General features: G+C 36.5%; 1 long non-coding RNA gene across 1 annotated transcript in view; it reads left to right on the forward strand.

Annotated features, from left to right (window-relative positions):
* The first annotated feature begins 504 nt into the window (after nt 1-504).
* The window catches only part of LOC129214271 (uncharacterized), a 124,852-nt gene continuing 109,963 nt past the window's right edge, over nt 505-15,393 (forward strand). The window contains exon 1 of the long non-coding RNA XR_008579646.1: nt 505-636. This is a non-coding gene — a long non-coding RNA (uncharacterized LOC129214271). The remainder of the gene's footprint in view (nt 637-15,393) is intronic.

A 15,393-nucleotide genomic window follows, 5' to 3' on the forward strand; every position in this document is an offset into this window, starting at 1 on the left:
TTGATACCTGATATCAGGGACTCACCTTAAGAATTTCTGAACCTTCAGTCCTAAATATGAAAGACTAAACTCTACTCTTTAAAAGACTTAATTTTATTTTTATTGTACACAGTCTTCCAGAATGAGTCTTTAAATCAAGTTTTCAATTATTATTAATTTGGTTAGAAAGTGGGAAAATAAAACCAAACAAACACCCCCAAACCAAAAAAGCCACCCTAAAAATTAAGTGGCTGCTGTGTATGGGATGATAAACTGAAAAATGATTGCTTCTAAATTGGCAAGGGAATTTATATGTTATGCCAAGTATTTGTACCTTCTCTCATGAGATAAGATTAGGAGAGAAGAAGATGAGAGAGCCCTTAGGACGGACTGGAATATGGAGAGCAAGGCAGCTGGGAATTTCCAAGGATTTCTCTTCCAGGTGAAAGGTGTTTTTTCTACAATGCAAGTGAAGACTCACTGATGAGGGAGGTAGGAAACATCTGGCAAAGCATAGCATTCTAAATGTGCAAAATTAGAAAACAGGTTCAGGTGACCACTAGGAAACTCCTCTAAGCTTCTGCAGAATTGCTGGCTTCTTTTGTGAGAAGTTGCTGTCATCTGCTTTGTGACACTAGGAGAAAATACTTTCTGCATGTAAGTAACATTTGGATTTAGATTTGTAATGTGTGAGTTGGAAAATACCTGGGCTAATTGAGTGCTCAATGGAAATCTAGTTTAGCGAGAGCTGATGTGAAACTGCAAAATTATTTCTGTAGAAGAGTTGGAAACAAAAATACTTGTGATACAGCAAAATTGTGATTATGATATTCTGAGTAGGTAGCTTGGAAATTTTTAGATCAAATAGGTACATTTTTGCTTCACCGATCTAGTATTTTTCAGATAAGGCCCTACCTATTTCAACATACTTCCACTAATAATCAGTCATGTATCTGTCAGAAATTTGCCTGGTTGCCTTGCAGGGTGCTAAAAATCATAAAATTTTCAGTATTTGTGGCTTCTTGGCCAGAATACTGTAAATATTCCATAATTTTGTTTTCAAAGCTGGAATGGAAATGCAAATAATCCCCTCTTAAGTGAAGGCTCATGGGACCTGCTGGTTCCCTGCCATGCATTTCAAGGACTGATAGGTTTGATAGGCCTGGCACCTTTGGGTTCAAGTGGATATGTTGGGATTTTATGCTGCCTGATAGCATTTGCTCTAACTTTAAGAGGACTTTATAGAATGTCCTTATGTTTTCTGGAGCAGCTGAGGCTATTCTCAGGCTTAGCATCAGCACACGTAGTTGCTTGGAGTTAGGGCAATTGGCTGTCTAGTCTTATTTTGTGGGGGGGGGCAGGGGAGGACCCAACAAACCTATTTAAAATATTTGGATTTTTAGGAAACTGTATTTCTCGTGCTGGATTTTTTGATTTGAAATTGTGTGTGTGTTCTGTCTCAGAGAGAGAGCATATGCTGCTGATTCAGGTCTCCTTCATAATGGAAGTTACAAATTTAACCAGCGTTCCTGGATACTAAGATACTACTGTGCATCTAAAGCACTTGCTTTGTTTATGTTATGGTAATAACCTAATACACTATTTGTGGTGATTACTAACGCTTCACAAGAACAGTGTGTGCTCTTACCTATTTCATTAATTTTGTCACTTTCCAGCTGCTGCTTTTGACTTGTTTAAAATACCTCTTCAATCATTTGTAACACTGCTCCTTTCTATAAAATAACAAAACACTGAGCTATTCTTTTGGTTAAATTTAGTTGTGTTATATGCATACCTGACAGGGTAATATCTCATCCTATGATACTTAAATAAACATCTTTTCCTCCCATCAGTTTCTCATAAATCCTATACTTATTTTGTATATCCACAGGAGTCCTTTTGAACTTTGCATTTGTTATTTTAAAATGTAAGTGTGTGTTTTATTGGGGACAGTGATATCTTGGTAAATAATTTTGGCTTAATTGATTTCATGCAACAGTCACGGGATCTAAATATGCAAACAGATGAGTTTTCTGGGTTCAAGTCCCATAGAACTGAAATGCAGGAGGGCAAACTTTAGATCATGAAATTGAGCAACTGTTTTCCATTTATGTTGTATACAGCTGAATTATAAAAATCACAGTAAAAGTGTCTTTTGGTGTGTGAATTGCTACGCAAATGTAATTATGTAGGTGTAATGCATTGTGAGTTTTTTCCTAGTTCTTTAACATTAGTCTGTGTTATTCTTTGGGCTAGGTTGCTGGCTTTATATTTCGTTGGTTCACTCCTTGTACAATAATATGTAATGCAGTATTAAGGTTTTATGTGCTATGGCATCTTCCCACTGTCCTAGCTTCATTTGTGGTAGTTGTTAAGAATAAAATATAATTGTACAATAAACTAATTGTGATTTTCTATAGAAATGCTGCTAGGAAAAAAAATGCTAACGTCTACTGATCCCTGCAATCTCTCTTCCCTTTTAAAACTACCTAAGGAGGAAATCAAAAAGCCAAATTGTCCTCATGCCGGTTCTAATACAAGTTGACAAAATATTTAGACAGCTTGTTCCTAAGCAAATACTTATGCTAGACAATGAGATGAACGCTTTGGTGGATCTGATAATGAATACAAATTAAGACCACAAATCGCTGAAGGCAGCCAAACAACTGTCCTGCCAAACAAGCTGCAGCACAACTGGAGACAGTGGATTGAAATTGCCTGGCATCTTTTTGCCCAGCACACCTTTCAACAATTCAGGCTGGCTGGGGCCACTTGTCCATTCCCTGTAAACTGAGGTTTTCTGTATGTATTTTCTGCTGTTGTCACTCATGGCAAAGGAACTCTTCTTGATTCTGCCTTAATACTGCTTTTGCCTTTTAGAGCTTTTACAGTTGTCTTAGAAACTGTAAGTGAAGGATGGCAAGTGCACTAATTGTAGTTATCTAATTATACCTTGTAGGAAAGCAAGCTACTAGATGTAGCAGCTGAAAGCCTGATTTATGCAATTTAACTGAACACGTTTGAATTGAACACATTTAAGTGTTTTGGGTTTGCATAAATGCATTGATGGCAGAGCTACTTCTGATTTGTCTCGATCCAATGGAGAGAAGAATCTATCCCATGGCTGCTTTGCTGCAGCAGAATTGCACAATGCCTTCTGGAATGCCAAATAGTGTGCTGGGCTATGGAAGCAAAAGGAAGCATCCTTCTGGCTTTTCTTTCTTGTATTTTCTCAATGCAGCCTCTTGGAAGTCTGTTTAGTACCCTATTAAGTTTTCAATTATATTATTCTTTTTTCATGAAAGCATTTCTTGTTTTAGTTGAAAACCTGCAACACCTCAGTAACAGAAGCTTTGGCAACTAGAAATTCTCAAACTTTTTACCTCCTCAAAGTGATTTTTTTTTTCTTCCTTTTGGAATATTCTTCCTTTTGGGTAAAATACCGTTGTTCAAAAAGAATGCTTTTTCCCATGTAATGGGACTTTCTTTAATACATGTTTAACTAAAACATGACACACAAATCTCTCTGCTCTTCAGTCAGAGGGATTATGGAGGAGGAGAAGTTATAGAATCTGTCAGTTACACATATATCTGTTGTCATAGCAGTATATTTGCCACACTACAAGTTTTAGGAGTTCTTAGCATGGAATGGGATTTTGTGATGCCTTTTGCTTACATTAAATGCTTAATCTCAAGGTTTTTTTAATCATAGAATCTACTTTTTCAGAAACCTTCCTAAAATTATTTGGAAGCCTTTTCAGTATTAGTATAATTAATAAAATGTCTTTGCCACAAATTCCTCATGGTCAGTCCAGCCAGAACACTTAAGTTTTTCCACAAGTTGTACCTCCCACTCTTTAGACATGTGAGCAAAACTCATTACACTTTTCTGCTCAGCATCACATACTACTTTCCTGGAAGACACTAACTTTTCTTTTGTTCAAGGATACTAGTGGTTATTGCAGTTTTCAGAATAATGCATAACTTTCTAACCTGCAATACAATCACATTTTTGTTAGCTCTTTTAAAGATGCCTACTCACTAAGATAAATGTTATGCATGTTTCTTGTAAATTAAGTTAGTTCTGCTTCTACAAACATGAGTTACCACTCTGGTGACTTGCCCTGTTTGTTTTGAATTTGTTTTCTGCTCCAGTTGTGTAACCTTTTAACCTAAGTAGCCACTCAGTTGTTCAATTTTTCCTTTCACAACAACAACGTTGCCCATATTTAGTGACTTTTTTGTTAATAGGTACTGTACAGCTTGTGGCTTTTCCTGTGATAATCTTGTTTGTTCTCGTCCAACATAGAGTGCAACTTGGACTACATGAGTTTGATGCTGTCTGTGTGTGCAAATCTGCCAAATTTCTTTAATTTGTAACCTAACCTTAAAAATAGTCAAACATTGAAGATCTTGACAATTCAAGAGACTGATGCTGTATAATATGTAATTCATATAATTTAATTATACATCTATAATGATACAACTGAAAGTGAAATTTGGTCCAAGTTTCTCATGGTTCAACTAAATAAAATTTATTTCTGTTTTTATGCATCTTGCTGACATGTGCTGCACAAGAGCTGCATTAGTAAGTACAGAAACATTACAAAGCTTTTCCATCCAGTTCCCAGGACTTAGAATAAATCAGAAACTTGTAATTTGGTGATTGTGACACGAGTCTTCTAAATGAGATGGTATTTTCCCTTTCCATAGGTTATGATCTTGAGTACTTCGAAGATCTCACTGTCCTGTTATACATATATGAAAGCAATAATTAATTTCAGTGGAAAACCTGAAGTGCTAGACACGTTCTTTTGTCACTTGTAGAGCGGCTCTTGCAGCTTCAATTTAGAGTGGAAGTGTTACTGCTTAGTCCCTTAGTAGCTTGCTCCCTTTCATCTTCTGCAGTTCGGGGTTTTTTCATCATATCAGGAGCTTCATTTTCTTGTATATTGCTGCAGGATGCTTTCAGAGTGATTGCTGCCAGTTTTGATCTCATAGTCCTGTGATTTAGAGTTACTTTCTGATTATTTTTCCTCCCCACCCCTGTTTTTCTTTTTTTTTTTTTTTTTTTTTTTTAAAGCTAGTTCCTAAATTCACTTAAGTCAGAAGAAAATTTTTTGGCAATTTCAATGTGGACAAGATGTGACCTAGGCCAATTTTTTTAAATTTTTTTTTTAGTGGCAAAAAGTATTTTCACTTCTAAGATTTATTTATGCTTGGGCGCAAAGAAGATAGTGTCTTCAAACCATATTTTTTTCTTTCTAAAAACTTGAGTTTGGATGCAGTTGACATTGGCTGAAAAAATCATTTTACTTTTTGCCAGCGCATCATCTTCAGGTTTTCATTGTGCCCTTTTGTGTTCCTTTCTGCCTATCATTGGTACTTCACACTCAGGAAGTGGAGAAAACAGTGTAACATCATCTATGCACTTGGAAGTGCAATAGATAACTTACAAGGTAAATTCATATCCTCTTTCTCCTCTGAGATAGAACTCTGATAAAGCTAAAGGGAATTTTGTCTTTCAAACCTATAAAGGAGACAGCCCTGAATTTTAAGATCTGGGATCAAATACTTTAGCATTTAACTTCAGTCTAATCGGACATGGAATTTTGTATTTATGAAGCACAAAACTTCAAAGTGAATTCAAAACTGCTTGTTGCTTGTGACGTTCACCTTCATGGTTTGCGGCTATGTAGCCAAAACTGTTTCTGCTTCTGGATTATGGCTGCCTGATACAGTATGAGAACTGTCTGTGGTGTTTTGGAAGCATCTTATGTTATGGCTGGTTCTCAAATCTTCAAATACTTAGTCTAATCTTGATTCAGAGGTTAAGTTAATTGGGATTGTATTTTCAGTGTCAAGGTGCCAGGAGGGCTGCATTAAACTCTGAGGAAAACGAAAAGCTGTCTCTGAAAGCAAGCATTGCTTTGCTTCTAGGTCTCTACTGGATGTTCCTTTTTCTATGTCTGTTCATTAGTGGGATACTCCAGACTAGTTCAGTTGAGCTCAGCTGTTCTTTGTCACTTTAATTACTATAATCAAATGGCTGAACTCCTTGTGTGTTTGAGAAGAGGAAAAGTTTTAATATCCTGTTTAACCTTTCACTGGTTTTAATATTTCCATGAATGGAAGTTCAGTGAAGGCATCTGGCATGTTTAGTCTCAGTAAATAATGGAACTTCTCTCTGACATGTTAATTATACTGAAGTCATGACTACTATAAAACTTAGACAAACTTCAGACCTGATCTTGGGAACTCAGGTGTGCACAAGTAACACTTCACTCCTTTGGAAATAAACTAAAATTCACAAGTGAAGTTTTATCTGTTGAGCCAAAAAAGAGAGATATAAGCAACCCTTACAGCAGTAGGGTTTTATGTTTTTCTCCTACAAACACCAGTAAGCATCAGAGTAGGTAGCACAACGCTACACGCAGCATATAAATCCAGTAAGATGTGCGTAACAAAGAGCTTATTGTCATTCTTCTAAGGTCCTGAAATCAAAACCTAGTGGCTTTCTTTGTGACTTTGGCAAATTGCACAGGATGTGTGTTACTTTGGACAGGGCAGGCACTGTGCTAGCACTATGGTAGCTCACTCTAAGCAAGTTAGTTACTGTGCATGGCACATTGCTAATATGTCTATGCTAGGTATGGAGCTAATTTTCCTCACCTAGCTCAAGCATCTCTGAATGTATTGGTATTTAACTGCTCTCAAGGCATAGTTTTCCCTGCAATCTATGTTTCCATGTTCAAACCAGCAGTCTTCTAGAAGTCTAAGTACGCTCGCTGCCTTAACAGTTTTGGCTATATATGGGCAAATGGACTAAATCAGGCATGAAAAAAGTCAGTCTGCAAGCAAATATCCTAAGCTCAGTTTTTGCTATGACTGATATAGGTGTTTTCTCTGCCAAGCTACAAACAGTAATGTATTCTGAAAGCACATAAGATCAAGAAGATTGGGTGGCATAAATCTGCTCTTGAGTTTGCACTTTCTATTACAGTAAAGGCAGTCTTTGGGTCTTAGTCCCTGATCTGCAGAACAGATGGAATGATAAATCTCTCCCAAGCTGATCAGAGGCTAAATATTTTGACAGCTATGAGAGATGCTTAGAGAATGCAGTTAAGACCACAGGGGTATCTCTGTGAGAAAAGAGATATCCTGGGAAGCTAAGGGGATTGCATCTTCTCATTAGCACCATTAAGTACTGGATGTACTTGCCATATATCCATTAAAAAAAAAAAAAAATGTCTTTTATCTATCTAAAGGAGTTGCTTTTCAGCAATCCTTATTTTTGCTGCTTCCTCTTCAGCAATGGAAGATTTCTGAAGAGTCACCTTAATTTGCTAAACTTTCCAAACTTGATAGCAACAGCAATATCCTTCCGGGATTTGGTATATCCTTAACACTTTGCCCTTTTATAAGAGGTAGGTGCTTGAGATTAGTTTTTATTTTTAACTGATTTTTTTAGATTGATTTTATTTGAATACATTTTTATTAGAAAAGTGATGTGTTGCATTTATAACCCAAGAGTTTGTGTACATGAGCTATTAATGGAGCAATCAATGCAAGGTAGATTATAAGTTTGTCATGTACTTACTAGCCATTAGACACTTATTGCACTGTAAGATAGAATGATTACATGTGACAGCTTCTGCCTTCATTATAACTTCAACATCAGGGTAATGCCAAATTTAAAATGATGCTAAAATTAACTGAAATTTTCTAACCAATAAAAGGTTTTAATGAAGAGGAACAAATACTGTGATAAATCCAGAATAGTTCTTCTAGGCTCAGTGCACAGATTCTTTGTTTGCACATTTATAATGAGGCTCAATCAGTTGGGGTGATATTTAACTCTGATTTATCTTTGTCACACCACTGAATTCTATTGAGAAAATCTAATTCAAACAATCCTTGTCACTAACATCTCCTGAAGTAGAGTAGGAAACTAACTACATCAAGCCAGACCTTTTTTATTTCAAAGGATACAGTCCTGTGAATACTTAGATTCATTCCTCCTTCTGAGAGCTGATGCTTGCATATACAAGTGTATGCATGTTATGGCCACAAAGGGAGTGAGGATACTAGTAGCAAAATAATGATAAGAGAGTTGGTGTTAAGTTTGCAACGCTGTCAGAACCTTAATCTTTTCTTTGGCTTAAATCTTACTGTTCAAAATGCTACTGAACTGAGAGCCAAATCTTTATTTGTTAGGTACATTTTACTACATTTGTAAATACATTATTAATACACAATATTAAGGATTCATATCAATATTTATGGTCTTTCAGCACTGACCAAAGGCAATTATCTTTTCTATCTGTAATAAACAGAAAAAGGAAATATCTGAAGGGGTCTTTTTGCTGTAAATTAGTATGAAAGCAGGAAGAGGTCCAGCGTTGTAACTGTAATGCTTCAGTGTTTTACAGATTTATTCCAACAGGATTCCAGAAAATTCTGTAATTTAGATTAAACAGCATTTTGCTCAAGAAATATGGTGTTTGCGGTGACATAGCTGTCAAACAGTAGTGAACTATGGTTGTACAGTTGGAATATGTATTATGTATCCAGAAGATATGGTCATTCTTCACTGGTATTGGCTTATGAAATGCTTGTGTTGATTGCTAAGGAAGATATTGGTGCAGGCAGTTCTGGGGACACTAGATAAGAACTTGGAAAACAGTATTGGCTATTTTGACATGCATAAATAACGTCTGGATCAGAGAGGAGGTATTGATGTTCTTATTTTTCCATACGTGTGCATATCTGGTCACTGCTAGAAACTAGTCCAGTCTGAACCAATATGACCATTCTGATGTTCTTAAAAGAAAAACCTCTTCTTAAAAGGTAACCTTCTTAAAAAAAAAAAAAAAAATCTTGAAAATCTACAATTTGCAGAAAAAAAAATAAGTTGACCCTTATATATAAGGCAAATGTGAGTGACTCTTATAGGGAGTCTGAAACTTTTAAAGGAAAAAGTTTCAAAAATACTTTGCATAATACCTTAAATTACTGTATTCTTTGAACAAGGTGAACATTTTAAATATTTGAAGAACATGCATAGCAATTTTCAAGGCACTTGGGTGAACTATCAAACTTATGCATCTGAGAACATGCTCCATATGCTTTATTTCCCAAATTTGAGGAAAACAGTTGCTCTGTTGTCCTGGAATGAATTCATACATTATGAATCCTGTAAGTTTGGCTTTATTTATATGGAAAAACTGCTGGAATCTAGAAGAAATGGTCTCAAAGTATTGTATATGGCCCAAAGGCAGTAAATAATGTTTCTTACTTGCAAACTGCCAATTCAGTACTTTATTTATGAAGTGAGTTAGTATCATCAAGATTTCTACTGCAATGAATCAAGAAACAAGTTCAGTCATATGCAATCACTTAATAAAACACAGTTCTGTAATATGGTGGAGTCTTAAAATAGTTACTTGTCACAGTTTTGTCATTTCCCAGAATTAATAATATCTTGAACAGCTTGAAAATATTTTGAAAGATTATGCATAGGAACAATTTACCCAACCTCAAGGCAGTGGTAGGAGTCCTTGTGGTCATTTGATGCCATCAAAACAGTTTTTGATGACAGCTGCATACTTCTAAACATGAAATGCCAACTTTCGTAAGTTGATTTAGCTTACAAATGAAGCAGCTCCCTCATGCCAGCTGTATTTTCCCATCTCCTTTGTGAAGTGACTTTCCGCCCCCCCATTTGCACTGAGAAATGAAGCAACTAACCAGCTTCAGAAAGGAAGGTTGTCTAGGTTGACTCTTACTACCATCAATGTAACATAAGAATTTCTAAGTAAGCCCATTTTCTTCACTGGTAAAATGCAATTCAGTTTCCTTTCGGGAGACAAAGATGAAGTGAATCAGAGTGCAAGGGGGAACACGTTGCTAGAATTATCTTGGGCTTAATGCTGTGAGTCAGTCATAAAATGTGAGTTGGCTATTGCCCTTCCTCTAGAACTGAGAACAAAGATCAAAGGAAGACCCCTTACATCTACACAGAAAAGCCCAGAGGGGTTGCAGAGTATTACCAAGGTGAATCCTCCAGGGAGTAATGAAATTGGAATTGCTTTAGCCATGGTTTAAAGGTTAATGTTCTTGTGATGAACGATATGACAGCATATAAATTACACTCTGCTCAGTTCTCAGTGTTGGGCTTTTTATTGTCTAAATTGGCCAACCAGCACTTTTTTTGTTTACTGACATGATGAAATGCAGAACTGTCTGGATCTCTATGTCGTCAGTGCCGAGGCCAGGTTGTAGTGTGTGGGGTTTTGTTTGCTGGGTTTTTGTTGTTGGTCTGTTTTCTATTAAAAAAACCCCCACACAAAACAGAACAAAAAACCCCAACCAAACAAAAACAACAAAACACCCCCTCCCAAAACCCAAGGAAAACACAAATTATAAAACTTTGTAATGAAAAACAGGAAAATACCAGTGTCTTCTATAAATTTGCAAGGGTAAGGCTTAGCTTATGGGGCTATGCATGGGGTAAACTGTGTGTTAAAGGTAGTAAGCTTGCTCTGTAAAACTCAGAATTTATTTCCTAAAGGAAGGCCACCTTATCAGTCGGTGATCTTAATTTCTCTAGCAGATCTCCAATTCTGTGTAGTAGACCTCCTGCCTGTAGAATTAATTTTCCTTGTTCTGTTGACTTTTTTCTAATTTGCAGTCCAAATCACAATAGGGTGAACACGAGCAGCAAATTGCTCTGAAAACAGTGGAATTGCTAAAATCTACTTTCTTGTAGAGTTTTAGTCTGTTCATTTCCATACTAACTGTTTAATGGCATTACCCAGCTTTCTGGCCCCTCATTATCAAATGCTTCTCACTTCAATGACCAAAACCCCTCCTGTTTTCTTTGCTTACCCACAAAATACTCTCACTCTATCCACAACTCCCCCCTGAGTTCCCGAACTAGCAGATGGGCAATAAGCACTTACTGCTCTGGTTCATTCCACACTGCCTATATTCTGACTAACCTACAGATACTTAAGTGTTCCCCTTCACACACATACAACATGAATTTCTGGCACCTATGACCAGAAACTGGTTTCCACAAACCTTTAGAAACAATTAAATAAAAAAAATCTACCACTTCATTAGTTTTAGTTAAGTTGGCCAGAAAAACCAAAGATTGTTTGTGGGTGATACGTATGGACAGCATGATTAGGCACACCTTTGTTTTCTGCTTTTTTATTTCTAGATTGGAAATACTAAAATATAAAGATATCTTACAAACCACAATTTTCTTCTTAAGACTTAATTTAAACCAAATATATTTTTTTTTCTTTTTATCTGTCTTCTAGCTCTGACATTCCCTGCTATGTTCTCTACTATTATGTGTTTATATCCCCTTCTCGACTCACAGAATGGAATATCTGAAATTCGTTTGGCCTGCCAGGAGGCTTATACTAACTGATGAGGCATCTGAGAGATGACAGTGGCTTTGTGAAATACATTTCACTGATACTTTACATTCTGTTCATTGTTTCCATGTGTGAAGTAAGAAAGGAGTCCCAGGAATAAACCGATATGAATACTAACTTATGCTAAAAGTAACTCTCCCAAAGCATGGGACATTTAGCCATAAGTATTTATATATTCTGTAGAACAATAATCTGGAATAGTTTATCTACAGAGCTAAGCGAAAAGACTTTTATAGGTATCTTTGTTTTGCTTTAGTCTTCTGGTTATCGCAAATGACAGGGAAAGTTTCCAATAATAGTATGTGCTACATTGTAATGTTAAATTATTGTGTTACTTTCATGTCCCAGAATGAAGAAACATTTGTATTAGCAGTAATTTTTTGGCACAGTAACCATCCAAATCTTACTAATTTCCTGTGTTACATACCAGCAATAACCCTTTCAGTTCTTATTACCTAACTGCAGCTACTTACTTCATACAGAGAAAACACCGTTAGTTTAGGAACCAAAGTGTAGTAAAAATAAACCTGTTAAGCTAATGAGTTTTCTGTAGATCAATCTCAGCAAGTCATTGACCTGATGAATGTAAGCATTTTAAATGGACAAATCATAGAGAGTTTGGCTTTTAGACAAAGTAAGAATTTATGTAGAAAATAGCAACATATTAGCATATTAATAAAAAAATCCTCTAAATTTGCTATCAGAAAGTGAACTTGATTAGTTTTTAATTATGAAGAAAGCTTAACACATTGATTGTTTCCGCTTTCATGTAGTGCTTTGCTCGTACATTGTGCCCTTTTGAGAACCCCATAGGAAAGGGTAAAGAACAGAAACGCTCTACAGGTTTTCTATATGTAATTTTAATCAAACTGTTCCATTGCTAGTGCACAAGAAAAATGGGAGAGTGAATCCACAAGATTCACATTTGCATCCCAGTGTATGCAATAGCTATATTGTCCTGGTTATAAGAAATTGAATATACTATTTGCTCCATGCCCAGATTATAAAGTAGCTTGCATGTGGCCAAGAACCTCTGTGTCCATCCTGGCAGAATCTGTTGTGCTGAAACAATGTTCTTGTGTGTATATGGAACTGCAAAAACATCCTCCTTCTCTAGAAAGACATTAAGCCAATGCTTTTAAAAAATAGTTAGCATCAGTTCTGTAAAGGAAAGGTTAAGAGGACAGTAGTTCCTGTCCCTTTGAATTGTAAGAGGGATGCATTCACTGTCTGGTTTGTGAGAGGGAAGTTCCCAGTCAGCATTCCACCCAGCTGAGGCTTACTTTTGGTCCTAGTGTAACACTACTGAAGGTGACCCACTGAACTCCATTGGTTCTAGGGACTTAGGTAGCCAGATTGCCAAGCAAGTTCTTAACTAAATGTCATGATAGTTCTGCGTATTGAGTGTGTTCTGTTCTAGTTTTATCTTACTTAGACCTTGGAAGTTTTTTTCCTTTGAATATTTTAGGCTATCAACAGCGTCTACTGGGATGTTCCACCAGAAGGAGACAGAATGAAGGCTCGGAAGAAAGGTGCTCTATCATTTCTTCTTAAAATAGTTGAATACACTGTGTTCTGAAAGAATTTCAGTGATTGTTTACCTATAAAGGAGTATGCTTGGTCATTCTAAGTTCACATACAATGGAGGGCTGTATATTTTAATTGGCTCTTACTAGTTCTATGAAATGTAAAAGCAGCAATATTATGATTGCATTTCGAGGATCTCTTGTATATATTTTTTTATTTAAATTTAATCCCTCTTTAGAAATCACAGAACCTTAAAAACATTTAGGCTGGAAGGGACTTGTGGAGGTTATCCAGGCCTTGAGCTTCCTGCTCAAAGCAGGGCCATTTTGTAAGTTAAATCAGGTTACTCAGGACACTGTCTGGTCGTGTTTTGAACATACCCAAGGATGGAGATTCCAGTCTTTCTGAGCAACTTGTTCCAGTACTTCATCAGTTTTGTTCAGAATTTTTTCCCTATATCAAATCAAATTTTCCCTTACAAGACACTCATTGTGTCTTGTCCTTTTATCATGCACCTCTGAAAAACAGAGAAGCTAAACTCTTATCCCACTTACCATAAGCAGTGAAGACTGCAGATTGCTCCTTACCCTTCTGTTTACCAGGCTGATCAAAGCCGCTACCATCAGCCTTTGCATGTCATGCTCCAGTCCCCTGTGTTAGTGGCCTCTGCTAGACTGTCTGGTTTGTTCATCTCTGTCTTGCAATGAGTGTTCCAAGACTGGACATGATACTCCGAATCAGCTGCAGCCTCACATGTACCAAGTAGAGGGGAACAATTATTTCTCCCGACTTGTTGGCCGCACATTTACTTATGCGGTTGGCCTTTGCTACTGCAAGGGCTTGCTGCTGGCTCCTGTTCGGCTTGTCTTGCACCAGGATCCAAAAATCCTTCTCTGCAGAGCTGCCACTTAGCCGGTCAGTTCCTAGTCTGTTCTTAACTTGTTCTTGCAGTTGTGGCTTTGTTACAAAGTCCCCTCTCCATTCCTTCTCAACACTATTGCCTCTCACTTAAATCAGTTTTGTAATAGTGCTAGTCAATTCTTTGAAAAAGGCTGCTCAGAAAAGATATTGCCCATATGTTAATTAGGGCCAAATATTCAGTCAGCATACATTGTCATTGGTGGCAAAGAAGCTAAATCAGCTTACATCGTATGCAAATTTAGTCCGGTTTATTCCCTGCTCAGCTAGTGTATTGGGGCTTATGTTATGGTCTCACTACTTGCATATTTTCTTGGCATAGCTTTTTTTAGTTTCAAGTTTCTGATTAAAGTCATCCTTAAATAGTTATGCCTTTTCTCGAACATAGGCAAAGAGGCTCTTTCTGATTTGATGTGGGGTTTCTGGGGTTTTTTTTAGTGTAAAGGACACATGGATTAGTGTGAGTTTAGTTTCCTTAAATTTTGTGCTATACTATGAATATAAAAGCTCCAGTAATAATAGTAAAATAAAAGCAAATCTTAATAAATATCCAATTAGCTTTATCAAATGAAAACATAATCTTTTTACTAACAGATGGAGTCCAGACTCTGTGCACGAAGTATTTTAAAAGTAGCGTGACATTTGAACAGCAAATGGATCAAGTGGATCACTTCAAAAAATACACAAAAGAAATGAGGACTTCAATAATAATAATCTTTTTTGTGATAAATAGCTTTTCAGTCTGATACATTACTAATATTTCTTCAATCCATCCTTAGTGAATTAATTAATAAAAGTACCCACCGATTAGGAGATATCTGCCCTACATAGATCTCAAAGGGGTTTATTATGTGGTTATATCAGCATCCCCACTTTTGCCAGAGTAACTGTGGTCCAGCGATGTGAAGTAACCTTCCTGAGGTTGTCCAGCAGGGCAGTGGCAGAACAGTTTATTGCCGCAGATCTGAACAATGCAGAGTTCGAGCTTCTGTAGTACAATTAAATAATCATTCTGAAATGTGTAGTACTGAGTGGTCTTGTAATGCAGTTCATGCTAACTAGATAAAACTGCTAAGTGTTCATTGCGTTCACTCTTCATCTATTTAGAAATTAACATAAATGAATGCATCTGAAGCAATTAATATTCTAATGTAAGAACACTCAAAATACCATGAAAGAATATTAATTTTAAAATTAAGCCAGCAGAATATTTGTAGGAGCTGAAAAGTGGATGAAATCCTCTGTCCATGTTTTTCATTATTTAAAAAACCAAACCCAAACAAAAAACCACAAAATAAAACCCCTCACATTTTTCCTTTTACTCCCAAAATGCAGATCCAGTTCTCTGTCTGGTAAGAAGTTTAGTCTTCAGCAAAAATACTTTGCTGATTTTTGGACTGAGTTTATTTATATTTGTTTTATACATGTTTATCCTTGGGGTGAGCCCATGAGTGATGAGAATTCCAGACTTCATGGAGCAAAATGCAAAGGAAGCATTTCATAACTGGAGAAAGCAAAG

Source organism: Grus americana, chromosome 17, assembly GCF_028858705.1.
Source record: "Grus americana isolate bGruAme1 chromosome 17, bGruAme1.mat, whole genome shotgun sequence".
In the NCBI taxonomy this organism is placed as follows: domain Eukaryota; kingdom Metazoa; phylum Chordata; class Aves; order Gruiformes; family Gruidae; genus Grus; species Grus americana.